The sequence below is a fragment of the Marmota flaviventris genome, chromosome 14 (genome assembly GCF_047511675.1).
Source record: "Marmota flaviventris isolate mMarFla1 chromosome 14, mMarFla1.hap1, whole genome shotgun sequence".
Classification (NCBI taxonomy): domain Eukaryota; kingdom Metazoa; phylum Chordata; class Mammalia; order Rodentia; family Sciuridae; genus Marmota; species Marmota flaviventris.
In genome coordinates this window covers 82,683,923-82,697,519 of record NC_092511.1, presented here as the reverse complement: position 1 = coordinate 82,697,519, position 13,597 = coordinate 82,683,923, and the positions used below count along the sequence as shown (strand labels likewise).

The window sequence follows — 13,597 nt, the reverse complement described above, 5'->3', positions numbered from 1 at the left end:
GCATGCATGGCCCTCTCAGAGGCACTCTGCAGGGAGTCTGACCTCAGGACACTTTGTCTGGCCTCCCAGGACTTCCTTTGGAATATCAGTGGGAGCCCCCACAAACCCCTGACTTCAAGCATCCTGCATTCCTGTAGAAGCAGCATGACATTCTGACACCAGGACTGTCACCATATTGATGAGCAGCCAATACTCCAGGAACAATTTCCCTGTCTGCAGCAGCCTCTGAGTGTGTGCAAAGCCAGTCCTGAGTGTGTGGGCAGATGAGCATGGTGAAACACCTCCCTAGACCAACCCCCATGGAAATTAGTCTGATTTGAATATTCAGCAAAAACATTGTATAGAAGAGGTATTTGATAGGTTCTCATTAAACTAGTGATCAAAATCTAATAATGCTCATTCAGTTATCAGGCATGTCATTCAACTAAAAAAAATGTTGAAACCAGAACAACATTGTCTTATATGGTTAAGAATATAATCTATTTTCCACTGTTAGCTTATTCCAAGGTAACAATTTCCATTTTAACATAACCATATTCCACTCTAAAAGTGAAAAACAAAGAAAAAATAACTTATGTGAAGATGTTTGTAGCACAAGCCTTCAAATGGCACTTCTACACATACACACACCTGTAAACACACACACACATCCACGATCGTATGGATGTTGCCTGCACAGTCCCCTGTGTGTGTCCTGGAGCTGCCGCCCACTCTCCTGAGCAGGACGCTCACCAGGCCCTGCAGGTGCAGCAGCCACAGCACCAGCTGCCAGGGAGGGCAGCCTCCAGGTGCAGCAGAAGCACCAGCAGAGCCCAGGGGATGCTGGACACCAGGCTGGGCTCAGGGGGGACAGTGCAGAGCCTTGGAGGAGGCCAGGCAGGCCTGAGCCAAAGCATGGACACTTCTGTGCAAAGCAAGTCCAGGGCATGGCCAGGATGTCCACTGAGACACTTTGTCGCTCCTTGCTTAGGGCTCAGGCCTAAGAGGACTTCCAGGGAGTGGCCACCTTGTCCTCTGCAAAACAGACACTAAGGTACTATGCTGCCCTCCTGACTGCCAGGATGGTAGTAAGATCCCTCCTGCACCCTGACACCACCTACTGCCTCCTGATCCACCAGGGCACTTCCTCCTGCCTTTGTCCAGTGATGTCCCTCTCACTATCCATCAGAAACTTGGAGAGAGCACTCACTTCTGGTAAATTGAAAACACACAGGGTCTCACTCATGTTAGTCTTTCTTTCTTTGTCCTAGAAGACAGGTCACTGCCCCTTACTGACTCAGCAACAGCATTAGCAGTGACCAGCCTGGCACCATCGGGACTGGGCCTGGCTGCTGAGCTCCTGCTGCCTCCTGCTGCCCTATGCACACCCTGCCTGCCTGGGAGGGCTGTGGGGCAGGGACACAGGTCATTCTGGCCCCCAGCAGCCACACTTCCTTCAAGGAACTTGAACTTCTTCCTTTCCCCACTAGGGGACAAACCTCCACTAAGATGCTGCTTGTGCACAGGGCTGCTGACAGTCTGAGGACCCTCAGGGGAGCAGGTTGGGGACAGCTCTGAAGTCACACCCTCCCTCCCCCTCCCACCCCTTCTCCCTGGATCCTGGGCTCCTACACTGTCTCTCCTCTGCCCTCCTGCCTGGGTCTTCTCTGCCTGTCCCCTCCTACTCTGAGTTCACACCTGTCACTCCTCACTCCCCACATGGCTGTCCTCATGTGGGTCACAACCCTGTTCTCCTGCACATCCTGGCCCTTGTCCTGCCTCTGACTCCACCCCTTGGATTCTCATGGGAGAGTCAAAGGTGGTGCCTGGTGGTCTTTAGAGACCAGAAAGGAGAGGAGCAGGTGTTCAGGGCTGTATGTGTGGCCGCCATGGTCCACTCTGAACAGAGTCCCTGCATCATGTCAGCTGTGACCTGCCAGAGGCACCTCTGTCTGTCCAGTCAGAGGGGTGGCCAGCAGCCGCTGTGGATGGGTTTGTCTCGTGTCCATGCAGTCACTGAGCCAGCTCTTCTGCCCTGTGTGGGGGACGCCAGTAGGCAGGAGCTGCCCTTGCCTAGCTCTGGACACAGAACTTCTGTCCCCTTGGGGTCAAGAATAACTGCCCATCTGTATGAAACCTGCTCCTATCTGTAATCATAGCCCCATGGGTCACCCAGTGTCCTGAGCAATGGGAAGGTCACTGTTCCAGGCAGCAGGTGGACCCTGTGCAGGTCCTGAACTCCATGGTGCTCATGCTCAGTCCTGAGAGTGGAGAGGCATCTGTGGGTTTAGGCAAGAGATGCCAGCTTTACCTGCCCAGGCTCAGGGTGTCTGAACTTAGAGTCCCATGGGCAGGGTGGCACACACCTATAGTCCTGTACTTCTTGAGACTGAGGGAGGAGGACTGCAGGTTCAAGGCCACCCCAGGAAAATTATAGAATCACTGTATATAAATAAAATGAAACCAATTTGGGTGTAGCTCATTGCTGGCCTAGCAAGTAAGAGACTCTGTGTAGATCCAGAACTGACAAAGTAGCAAAGGAAAAAGAAAAACATCACACATTAAACCAAAAGTCATGGCATATCTATGTGCAGACATATACTAGAGATGCAGAATAAACACAGACATATCCATATAAATCATCTCCTAAATATTATGTATGTGGTATATAATATTCCTTTCATTCATTTCTAAGCAAATTGGACTCTGGCTGAGATGAAGCTCTGGTGGTTCTTTGCTGACCCTCACAGCTCAGGGGACTGGCTGTGTCCTGTGACCCTAGGGAACCATGTTCCCCCAAGCAAATCTGAGCTGCCTGGTCTGACCTGGGACACCTGGACACACGGAGCCTGTGTTGATTGACCAGGAGGAGTCTCCCTGCAGCTGTGCCCAGCCTGCCCAGCCCTGCTGATTTGCATGTGCCCACAGCACAGCCCACTGCCCTGAGGACTTCTTAAGAGGCTGCTCACACCCTGTGCAGGAGTCAGTCCCTGTCAGGACACAGCATGGCCATGAAGGCCCCTGCTCAGCTCCTGGGGCTCCTGTTGCTCTGCCTCCCAGGTAAGGAGGGACAGCACTGGGGATTTACTAATCACGGTGTGGTCAGTGCTGCCTGGCTACTCAGGAAAGTCCTCTTGGAACATCACTACTTACAAGGATATTTCTTTTATGTTTCTAATATTAGGTGTCAAATGTGGCATCACGTTGACCCAGTCTCCATCCTCCTTGCCTGTGTCTCGTGGAGACAGAGTCACCATCATCTGCAGGGCCAGTCAGGGCATTAGCAGTTATTTAAACTGGTATCAGCAGAAACCAGGACAAGCTCCTAAGCTCCTCATCTATGGTGCAGATGGTTTGGAATCTGGGGTCCCCTCGAGGTTCAGTGACAGTGGATATGGGACAGATTTCACTCTCACTATCAGAAGCCTGGAGCCTGAAGATGTTGCCAATTATTACTGTCTACAAGGTAGCAGTTCCCCTCCTACAGTGATACAGGCCATGACAAAAACCTCCCAGGGAGCAGAAGTGTGAGGCTGGGCTGCCCCAGCTGCTCCTCCTCCTGCCTCCACCTGCTGAGGGCACTGCTCAGAGGCAGCCAGGCCCTGAGCACTACAAGGAGGGTCAGTCAGAGGATCCAGAGGGGCTCCTCTGCACCCTGAACCTTCAGCTCAGCCTCAGCAGGCAATGAGCTCACTGTATGATAGAGAAAGTAATTAAAGACCTGAAGAGACTGAATTAGGCAGTATCAGGGGTTGTGCAGCAAAGATAGGCCTCTCCATGTGTCCCACATGGGAATATTTTAGACTTTATTTTTTAGTGTAGTTTAAGCATCCCGGAAAATTGGAGTGAAGTATAGGGTTCTCCCATGACCCCCTGCTCCCCCAGCCCCTCCATCACCACCCCAGACGCTGTTGCTTTTGTTACAATCCATCAACCTCTGCCCATGTCTACAGGTCACACCAGGGTCACTTTGTGCATTCTGTGGAACTAGACAAGTGGACAGTGACGTGAGTCCAACAGTGTGGCCTGGCACAGTGCAGGTCCCACCCTCATCCTGTCTGAGCTCCAGCTGTTCCTCTCCCCCCTATATGCTGTGGACCTTCATGATTTTCCATCCTTTAGTTTCACCTGGGCAGAGTGACAGGGGCCTGGAATTTACAGCAGGTGAGATGTTCAGACTGGCTCCCACCTGAGTGCTGTGCACCTAAGCTTCCTCTAGGGGTTTCCATGACATGATTGGTAGGTGTTTCCTTTCCTTCTTTTTTCTTTTTAGATTTTTCTTCAAACTTGGTACTGAATCCAGGCAGGTGCTACCACTTAGCTACATTCACAGTCCTATTTATTTTATTTTTAAATTTTGAGATGGGATCTCTTAGAGTTGTTAGGTCCTTGCTAAGTTGCTGAACTTGGCCTTAAACTTGTCATCCTCTTTCCTCAGCCTCCTAGATGCTGGGGAAAGAGGATGACAGGTTACCTGTGAGCATCATTGCACCCAGCTTGATCGCTGTGTTCTCTTCAGTGCTGAGTAATATTCTATTTACTGGCTCTATAACAGTATTGATCCATTCCCCTACTGAAAGGCACAATTGAGTCTTCCAAGTTTTCAATGCTGAACACAGTTCCTGTAAGTTTTCAGGTACAGAATTTTATTTATTTCTAGATGTGTACATTCATCATCTTTTATTTCATAGCAGAATGTCTTGTATTATCAGAATCTGTCACATTGTCTTGCACATCCTGCCTCCATCTTGGAGATAGCTTGTGGACACTCCCCAGAACATTCAGCTGCTGGGAGTGGTTTTGACTGCAGCCAGGACCAGCTCAGCAGCAGGGATGGGGCCTGGGCTCCCCTTCTGCTATATGTGGGGTGCTCCCTCCTGGACTTGGCCATCCCTCAAGGGGGCTGTTTTCTCATGTGTTTTAATTGCATTTCCCTGGTGACCTGGAGTGTCACAGTGATGTTTGGACAGATGTCCACAATGTGCAATGGTCAGACCCAGGTCTCAAATGCTTGTCACTTGTCCATACTTTATGGTCCTTCCCCATCCTGTGTTCCTCATCCCTGCGCCTGTCATGTCTCTATTCTCTATAGAGCACTTCGCAGCCACGTTGGGGTCTCTTCATGTTTCTACAACTGAGGGCTCTTGAGTTTACCTTGATTGCTGAACAATTTCCTGGATCTGGAGTTCTGGGTCCACAGTCTTTTTCCTCAACACTTGAAAGTGTGTCCTTTCCTTTGTCCTTCCTGTTTTCAGGGGAGAAATTCTCTGTTCATCCCAGTTGCTTCTCCCATAAAGCTAAGGAGTCGCTTTTCCCTCCCAGCTTTTAAGGTCTCTGTTTCTCTCTTCAGAAGCTGGCAGTGTGCTGTGGGGTGGGCTGGCAGGCACCTCCTGGTCATCTGAGTCCCTGTTCTCTGGCCCACTAGGCTGTCTCCAGGGTTCTCTAGCTGGGTGTGACCATGGCTGTCCCTCCTGCTGCCTACTTCCTCTGTCTGCTCCATTCACCTGCTCAGCTCCCCACTGGGCTCTTACTATGGTGAATGGAGTTTTCAGTTCTGGAACTTTCCTTTTTCTGTCCTTGCACAGTTTCTGTTCCCTGGCTGATGCTTTCTGTTTGTTCTTCATTTGCTTCAAACACATTTGCAATTGCTGGTTGATGCACTTTTATTGTGGCTGATTTAAAATCCTGTTCAGATGATCCTTAGGGATGTTTTAACTCAGTGTTAATGTGAACTGACTAGAACTTTCTCATTCATAGGAAGTTATTCAGATTTTTATGAAGGTGAGAGGTTTCTTTGCTACCTGGACACTAAGGAATTGGGTCACATCACAGGCCTGGAAATTCTGAATGACTGATCAGATCCTAGTACAGGCCAGGGCTGTGATTTATGGTCTACAGAGGGACAGGACACCCCCCACCCCCACCCAGATAATAGGTTCATTTTTCTTCTAGGCCTAGAAACCTCCTTAGAAGCATTTAGGAGCCACAGATGCCTGAATTCAAGGGAAATCCTTCTAATCACCAGTCTGTGTTGGTCGGTTTTTCTTTGTTGTGGCAAAAATTCAGCACAAATCTAACATAGTCAGGAAAAGTTGACTTGGGCTCATGGGTTCAGAATTTCCGTCCATGGTCAGCTGACCCCATTGCTCTGGGCCCAGGTGGGCAGAACATCAGCGCAGAAGGGTGTGGGGGAGGAGAGCTGCTTCACTCATAGTGGCCAAAAAGTGCAAGGACAGAGGGGAAGGGACCTCAGGGAGGACGCACCTTCCAGGGCTCACCCCTAGTGACCACCTGCTCCAGCCACTACCCCCTGCCCTCAGTCACCACCCAGTTAGTCCACTCAGGCCAGGAAGGACTGATCAGGCTCAGCTCCCAAAATCTTCTCATTTCACCTCTGAATATTTCTGCATTAACACAGGACCTTTATGGGGACAGTCTCCCATATGTCCTGCATAGGCACTGGGAGTGGGGTTCCCCTCAATGGGACGGGCTGGCTGAGAAATAAAATCTAATAAAAATAGAATAACAACAACAACAAAAAAACCTACAAGACACTTTAAATGATTTCAAAAACGGGGGGTGGGAGGGGCCAGCAGATCATACAATGGAGTGCACTTCTGTACTCTGGTACAATGGAGCCTGCACCTGCTTTATTTATATTGTGGACATCAAAGGCCTTCGATAGAATTTTTTTAAAAAAGGTTAAAAAGGTGGGCTGTCCAGTTCCCAATGGGTTAAGCCCACTTTCCTTGGGACCATGAGAGACCTTCCTGGAAGAGCAAAGGTAAAGTTCAGGTGCCTTGGGCAATCTATTGTGTGGGGGAGCCACAGATATTCCTAATGACACCTAAAATCTCTCTGGCTACCTGCCCAGAGAAGATCCCCTTGTGTTTTTCAAAATGGCTCCCTGAGGGATACCCCATATGCAAACCATAACACAGTCTAAAGAAGAGCATAAACAATCACCTTAAATAACTGTCTTTTTCTCCCACTTGCAGTAAATGTTGTCTAAAACAGTGACTTTTGGCTGCCAGGTCTGAAATCAAACACCACACATGGGACATGATCCTGAGAAAGCATGTCATGGAGCAGAAAACTAAGAAGTCCTCCCTGTGCCTGTGCCCTTCACCCTTCTCCATCCTGGGCTCCAGAGCAAAGCTATAGCCTCTGCTGAGCTGGTGTTTGCAGGGTCAGGGCTTAAAATAGTGTCCCTACTCTGCTTCATTCTGATTGTTCCTGATTTTGTGTTACATCCATTGAGGGACAGCTCTCATGTTCTTTTGACAAGTGTCCATCACCGTTCCTCAGTCCTGGTGTTCACCCAGACCTCCTGCTCTCAAACATCAAATGTGGAGCATAAACCTACTTGTTATAGTTGAATTATACAACCTGGCACAAGCAATAAAGAATTTTACATTTCCGGTTGTTTGCTGTCTGCCGGGTGCTGAGTTAATAAAGCTTTAGGATACACTTGAAGGTATTCTGTAGTAGACTCAGGGAGACATTCTATGGCTGGGATCAAGACCTCCTACCCTGCAGGGTCTAGAGTTGCAAGAGTAGAAAGTCACATGCCCCTTACTTCCTAAGACATTCCTCCTTGCCATCAGGGACATCTTATTAAGGTGAAGTACATCTTGAGGGAGACTCCAAGAGTCTGCAGGAGGTCCTCCCCAAGTGGGTTGTGGGAGAGGCTGTGTTTGGAGGACCAGTGGAAGCCACCATCATGCACGTATTGTTCCAGGTCCTGCAGCACACAATAGGTCCTGCTGTGAAGATTTCTGTCTCAATCACACCCTCTCTGAGTGTCTGGATGCTGATGCTCCTCAGAGTGCCATGGGCAGGAAAGGCAAACTTGACCCATGGCACAGGTATGTTACAGGAGGAGGGCACCACAGCCCTCCAGGTGATGGTGATGCGAAACTCCAACTTCCCACAGGTGGCTGGTGACATTTGTTTCTGATGCTGAGAAATCAGATATGCTGTGATAGCTGTGGACCAGCAGCACTAGTAGAGGTGGTGGAGAGACATGGCTCTTGTCATGACCCCCACCCCTGCCTCCACTCGACCAAGGATCTACTCTGAGAATATAGTGGGGGAGGCTCCTAGCATGGGTGCTCAGGGTCCAGGGAAGTTCCCTTCCTTGCTCAGCACCTGCAAAGGCTGAGAGGAGAGACACAGGGGATGCTGGTGACTGGAGCTGCAGAACCACTAGGACCTCCTGTGCTGCTTCTCACAGGGTCATGTGTGACCCTGCCCAACTGCTGAGTGCTGCCTCTGGGCCTGAGAGACCCTGGCAGCTGCTGAGGGTCTCACAGAGGCTCTAGAAATATTTGGGGTGGGGAGCATGAGGCTTGGCTGGCAGCTCTAGACCAGGAGCCCCAGGACACCCCCTCCTCTGGTACCGCTGCACCCTATAGTGTTCTTCAGGCCCCTTATTCTCTTTGCCAAAACCACAACTTTGGCATCTCATGTGCATCACATGGGCCAGGTGTCAACCTCCCTGAGACCAGCATGTGTTTCTAATTCCTGATGAACTGTTCATCATTAGTCCTTAAGCTATGAACTATTACTTGAGCAGAGGGATCACCTGAGTTTCCTGTAGAATCTTGCCTAGTGAAGAAAGAAGAGGAACAGCTTAATAAATTGGGGAGAAAAGATCCATGCTCAAGACTGTGGAACCCCAGACTACAAATCCCACATCTTGATGCTCCAGACTGTCACTAGAGAGCAAGCACAGCAGACAGTAACAATCCCAGGAACCTGATCTAGAACTGCAAAACAGGAGCAGTAGGTGCCTGCTCATAAGTCTTCTTATGATGATGATGAGCATTGTCACCATGGAGACCACAACACCAGAATCAAGAGCCTTTCATGGTCTGTTAGATGCTGTTGGAAGGCCTGATCCTGTTTGGGTTGAAGTCAGAACTGCCAAGAAGATGCTGTTGGTGTAACAGCTGCACAGATGTGCCCTGTGAGGCCAAGGGAGGCTGAAGACTATCTTGATGTGACACAGTCTGTCAGTGACAGAGCCTCATCTCACCTAGATGGCCTGACTTGGGCCCCACCTGACAGCATTAGGCCATTGGGTGGACACTGTGCAGCTGTGGTGAAGCTCTTATAGCTGAATGGTGCTGGTTCCAGGGGAAGGTGGAGCAGCCTCAGCGAAGGAGCTCCCTTCAGATGCAGAGAAAGGTCAGGAGACCAAGAGTTTAGGTTTTCAGAGGAAGCAGCAGATAGACAGGTTGTGACAGAGTGTCTATACTGTCATGGAGAGAAGGCCCTGAGTTGGTTGGTGGCTGCATTGTGCAGGATGGAGTGGGTAGACCACAGGAGGAACCTAGGCAGAGCTCTGTGGTGCTGCTCAGTCCTCTCATCCATTTCAGGGAGGAGGAGCAGCTCCCTGGGGCTCAGGCAGCCCTGCTCCTCCAAGCAGGTGTGGTTGACCTTGCTGGGCTTCAGGGAGGCTTGTGCTTTGCTAGTTTCTACAGAAAATGTGGTGGCCTCAGGGCCTCAGGAAAGTGGGACAAGGAGCAAGTGAGACGTGCACCTGAAGGTCAAGTTCTGATGGACTCCTCATTCCAGCCTGATGCTGCCCTGCCCTGGTGCAGAGCACTGGGCACAGGTGAGGTAGAGAGTGACCTGGGGTGGCAGCTTCTCCTTTCCCGATGAGTTTGCCCAAGCAGCATGTCAGGGAAACTAGCTGACTGGTGAGGCAGGAGGACCTGGGAACTCCATGCAACAGGAGCCTGCATTAGCCTCTGCTGCTTCCAGGGCTTCCCTCAGTGAGCCTCCCCTTATCCCAGGGAGAAATGCTGAGAGTCATTGGGAGAGTCCTGCAGGTGTCTGTTCTGGAAAAGCCAGAGGCTCCAGACAATGGCAGCAGTGCCACAGCCAGTGAGCCTTCAAATTGGGAACAGCTTGGACACGTGGACATGACTGGTCTCACATGCATGTCAATGTACATATCAACACTGTATGATTCATATGTGCAACACTTTCCAGTACTGCACATACTGGTGTGCCATAGGCCTGATGCACACTCATGCTATATATTAACAGAGGAGACTTATATTCACATTGTTGATTCATTGCTAACACACTCATACCCATGAGCATTGGTGGATATGTTGGATATGTATGTGCTGTATTTTCTGGTGTTAATTTATTCTCTACTTGACTTTATTCCTTTACCCAGTTGTGTCATTAAGATGCCTACTCCTGATTCTCTAAATTATTTTGTCACTCTGGAAGGATATACATATATTCTCCATATAAATACCAAGCTAAGGATTTTCCTGACTAGCTGGCTACATGATAACCCCTGAGGAGAAGTCTGAAGGAAGTGTCTTAGGGAAAGCCCCAGAGAGACGGTGGGGATTTGTCTTTAATGTGAGTTATAAGTACGAAGGCCACAGTGGGAAAACTAGAAAGGCAGAGTGAGTACTCAGTGACACAGAGGGACTGGGAAGGCCTGTGAGCCTGTCCAGGAGGAGTGTGGATAACAGAGGGTTGAAGGAACAGGGCGGCCAGGGCCAATGGGCAGGATGGAGGGGCTGAGCAGGGGAGAGCACCAGGAGGAGAGAGCAGTGAGCACTGTGAGCAGTTAGTGGACAGCAGGGCCCTGGGCCTGATGGGAGGTGAGGAAAGCATTTGTACTGGATTTCAGGCTGCTCCCTGGGTGTCTGCTGAGTTACTCACACTGCTCATCAGGACTGTGCTGAGGCTAACAGCATGATAGAGTGGTAAAGTACCATGGCACACCTTGGGAGCTGACGCTGTCCTGATTATCTTTCCAGTTAGAACTTGGTGGACAGGAGGATGTGGGAGATTCTATTATGTCATAGTATTATGGATGTGAACCCTGAGCAAGGGCAGCTGAAGTAACTTCTCCTGCCACAAGTTCCATGGTGATGGAGCTCCACCCAGCCAAGGGCCAGCTTCAGTGCCTGTCCTTGTAACTTCTAGAATGCTGGGGACATGATCTTCTGCAGGAAGAAGCTCTAACTTCTGAGTGGATGAAGATTCCATTGGGAGCTGATGGAGCATTAATAGCTAATTCCCCAGGGGCAAAAAAGGCTGGGGAAGCAAATGCATTGGACTCCTGTGGGAAAAGCAGACATATAGGAAACATGGCTCAGAACAGAAAAATGTAGCCTGAAGAGCTGCTCAGCCTGACCAGGGAAGGTTATGGACCAAGCCCTCACCTCCCCATATGACCCTTTCTGAGGAGCCCAAGGAAATCCAGCTGGATCCTCTGTAAATTGGAACCAGGAGCTGAGGCCCTCCACATTGCCCAGGGGAGAAGCTGGGATCTGGTCAGACATGCACATCACACAAGATGGAGAGGAGAGGAGAGGAGAGGGTTTTAGAGGGTAATTGAAGAAAGACATTCCTGTCTGCTAGGCAGCACTGGGGTCCATCTCAGGGACCTAGTGCCTGGATCCTGAGGAGCCAGAGCCAGGCCCTTGTCACCTGGTCACTGGTGGTTTCTTGTATCACACTATGGGGCTAAAGAGAGGTGCTCATACTACATATCACACAGGGTGAGTTTCTCCTGGGCCTGCAGGAAAGATCAGTAAGGAGCAAGGAGGAGGTGTGGCCTGGTCATCTCCTCCTAGCCAGGACAGATAACCCTACCTCATGGAAAGGACCAGTCATGGGAGATGAAGAGAGAAGTGAGACCACAGCCCCCATGCTGTTCCTTGTAAGACTGTTCCAATGTCAGCTGGGCAGTTTATTAGCCAGGTGAGGCATGAGGAAAGAGGTGAAATTCTGTAGCCCAGGAGGGAGATCTGCCCTCAGGCTGAGCCCAGGATTCTCCTGCTAGGACCACTGGGTGTTCAAGTGCAGAGAGAAGGAGGCAACTCTCTGCCCCAGGAGCCCCACTGGCCCCTCCCAGCTGCTTTGCATGCCCCACCCACACTGCTTTCTAGAGCCATGAGTGACTGCTTAAGGCTCTGGGGAGCTCAGTGTTAGGTGGGACCCTAAAGGAGCCATGGCAGTCCCCAGTCAGCTCCTCTGTGTCCTGTTATTCTGGCTCCCAGGGGAGGGACCATGGGATGGTTCTGCATGTCTGTGAAACCTCTGTCATTGTGGTTGAGTCCTGTGTCCTGGCACTTCTGTTTAGTAAGCCCAGTGATTCAAGCTCAGGGTGCTGCTGGGTCCTGGCTCTACTGTGGAGACTGGGGTATGGCCTAGACTGCACAGGTGACCTTTCTGTTCTCTTTCCATCTCACGTACCATAGGAGAAATTGTGCTGACACAGACTCCTAGCCTCTGTGGCTTTGTCTCCAGGGGAAAGAGCCACTCTCACCTGCAGGGCCAGTCAGAGTGTTGACAGCTCCTTAGCCTGGTACCAGCAGAAGCCTGGGCAGGCTCCCAGATGCCTCATCTATGGAGTATCCAGCAGGGTCAGTGGCATCCTAGCCCAGTTCAGTGGCAGTGGGTCAGGGACAGACTACATTCTCTCCATCAGCAGCTTGGAGCCTGGGAATGCTGCAGTTTATTACTGTCTGCAAGGTCACCCAGATTACCACAGTGGTTCAGTTCCCAACAAAAACCTCACTAGCCCTGCTGCCACCCTCTCTCCCCTGGGGCACAGCAGCTGCCCCCAGAGGCCCCCAGTCAGATATTTTGTACTTTTCTCTTTCCCTGCTCCTGCAAAGTTTGTATGAGAGAGGAAATAAAACTTCATTCAGGTCTGAAAGATTCATAGTCTCCTACACCCTCCTTTACTAACCTGGGAAAAAATATGAGAGATTAGAGAGGATGGGAACACTTGATATTATTTCCCTACTTCACCAGGTGAGGATGGAGTCTCCAGAAGAGTCATAGTATCCCAAACACAGGTGGAGTTAAATATCCCTAAGAGTAATTGATTTTTAGATATTTATTTCCTTTTCATTTTGACATCAACAACATCTTGCTAAATCTGTCAAAGCATAGACACTGTCAACTGTGGCTCCAGAAATAGCTCCAGGTTCTGCTCACATTTATTTCCTTTCAAAGCCAGGATAAGATGGGGGAATCTTTAACACTTTCTTTTTGGTTTTGTCCACACAAAGCTTCTCAGTTATTCCTGCTTCTCCACCTATAGAGAGCCCAGAGTTCCAAGGAGGTGGGAATTGGTGGAAGGTCAGGCTTTCTGATGAGCATGTACCTCCATCCATCCTAAGGAGCTACCATCTGAGTGATTTGTCTTTTTCCTGTCACAATCCTGCTACCTGATGTTTGACACTGAATAATAAAGAGTGTGAATAGAACTGTAGCTCAACACACCTGCACATAAATTTCTTAAATAGTCAATCACTTAGGGAGTTATTTAGGAAAAACCTCCAGATCCCATTCAAGGACAATTTGCAATAGGTTATTTCAACACTGAAATGCCAAGAAAATTCCAGCTGTCCTAGCAATGAACTTTCTTTCTTTCTTTTTTTTTTTTTTTTTTTTTTTGGTTTCCCCCTCTGTCCAATAAACTGTCAAATTCACAAGCTCAGTATCTCACATGCAGAACCTTGTTAGAGTCTGTAAACAAGTCTGGATGGTGCCTGGCAAAATGCCAGAGGGAGTGGTTTGAGAAGTAACAAAAGCGAGCCATTAAGTGTGGAGATTCCTTATT

General features: G+C 49.7%; 1 long non-coding RNA gene across 1 annotated transcript; it reads left to right on the top strand.

The window, feature by feature from the left end:
* The first annotated feature begins 2,888 nt into the window (after positions 1 to 2,888).
* Positions 2,889 to 7,404, top strand: LOC114082646 (uncharacterized). Its single transcript, XR_003581009.2, has 3 exons — positions 2,889 to 3,039; positions 3,933 to 4,143; positions 6,978 to 7,404. It is a non-coding gene; the product is annotated as an uncharacterized lncRNA (long non-coding RNA).
* The last annotated feature ends 6,193 nt before the right edge of the window (positions 7,405 to 13,597 follow it).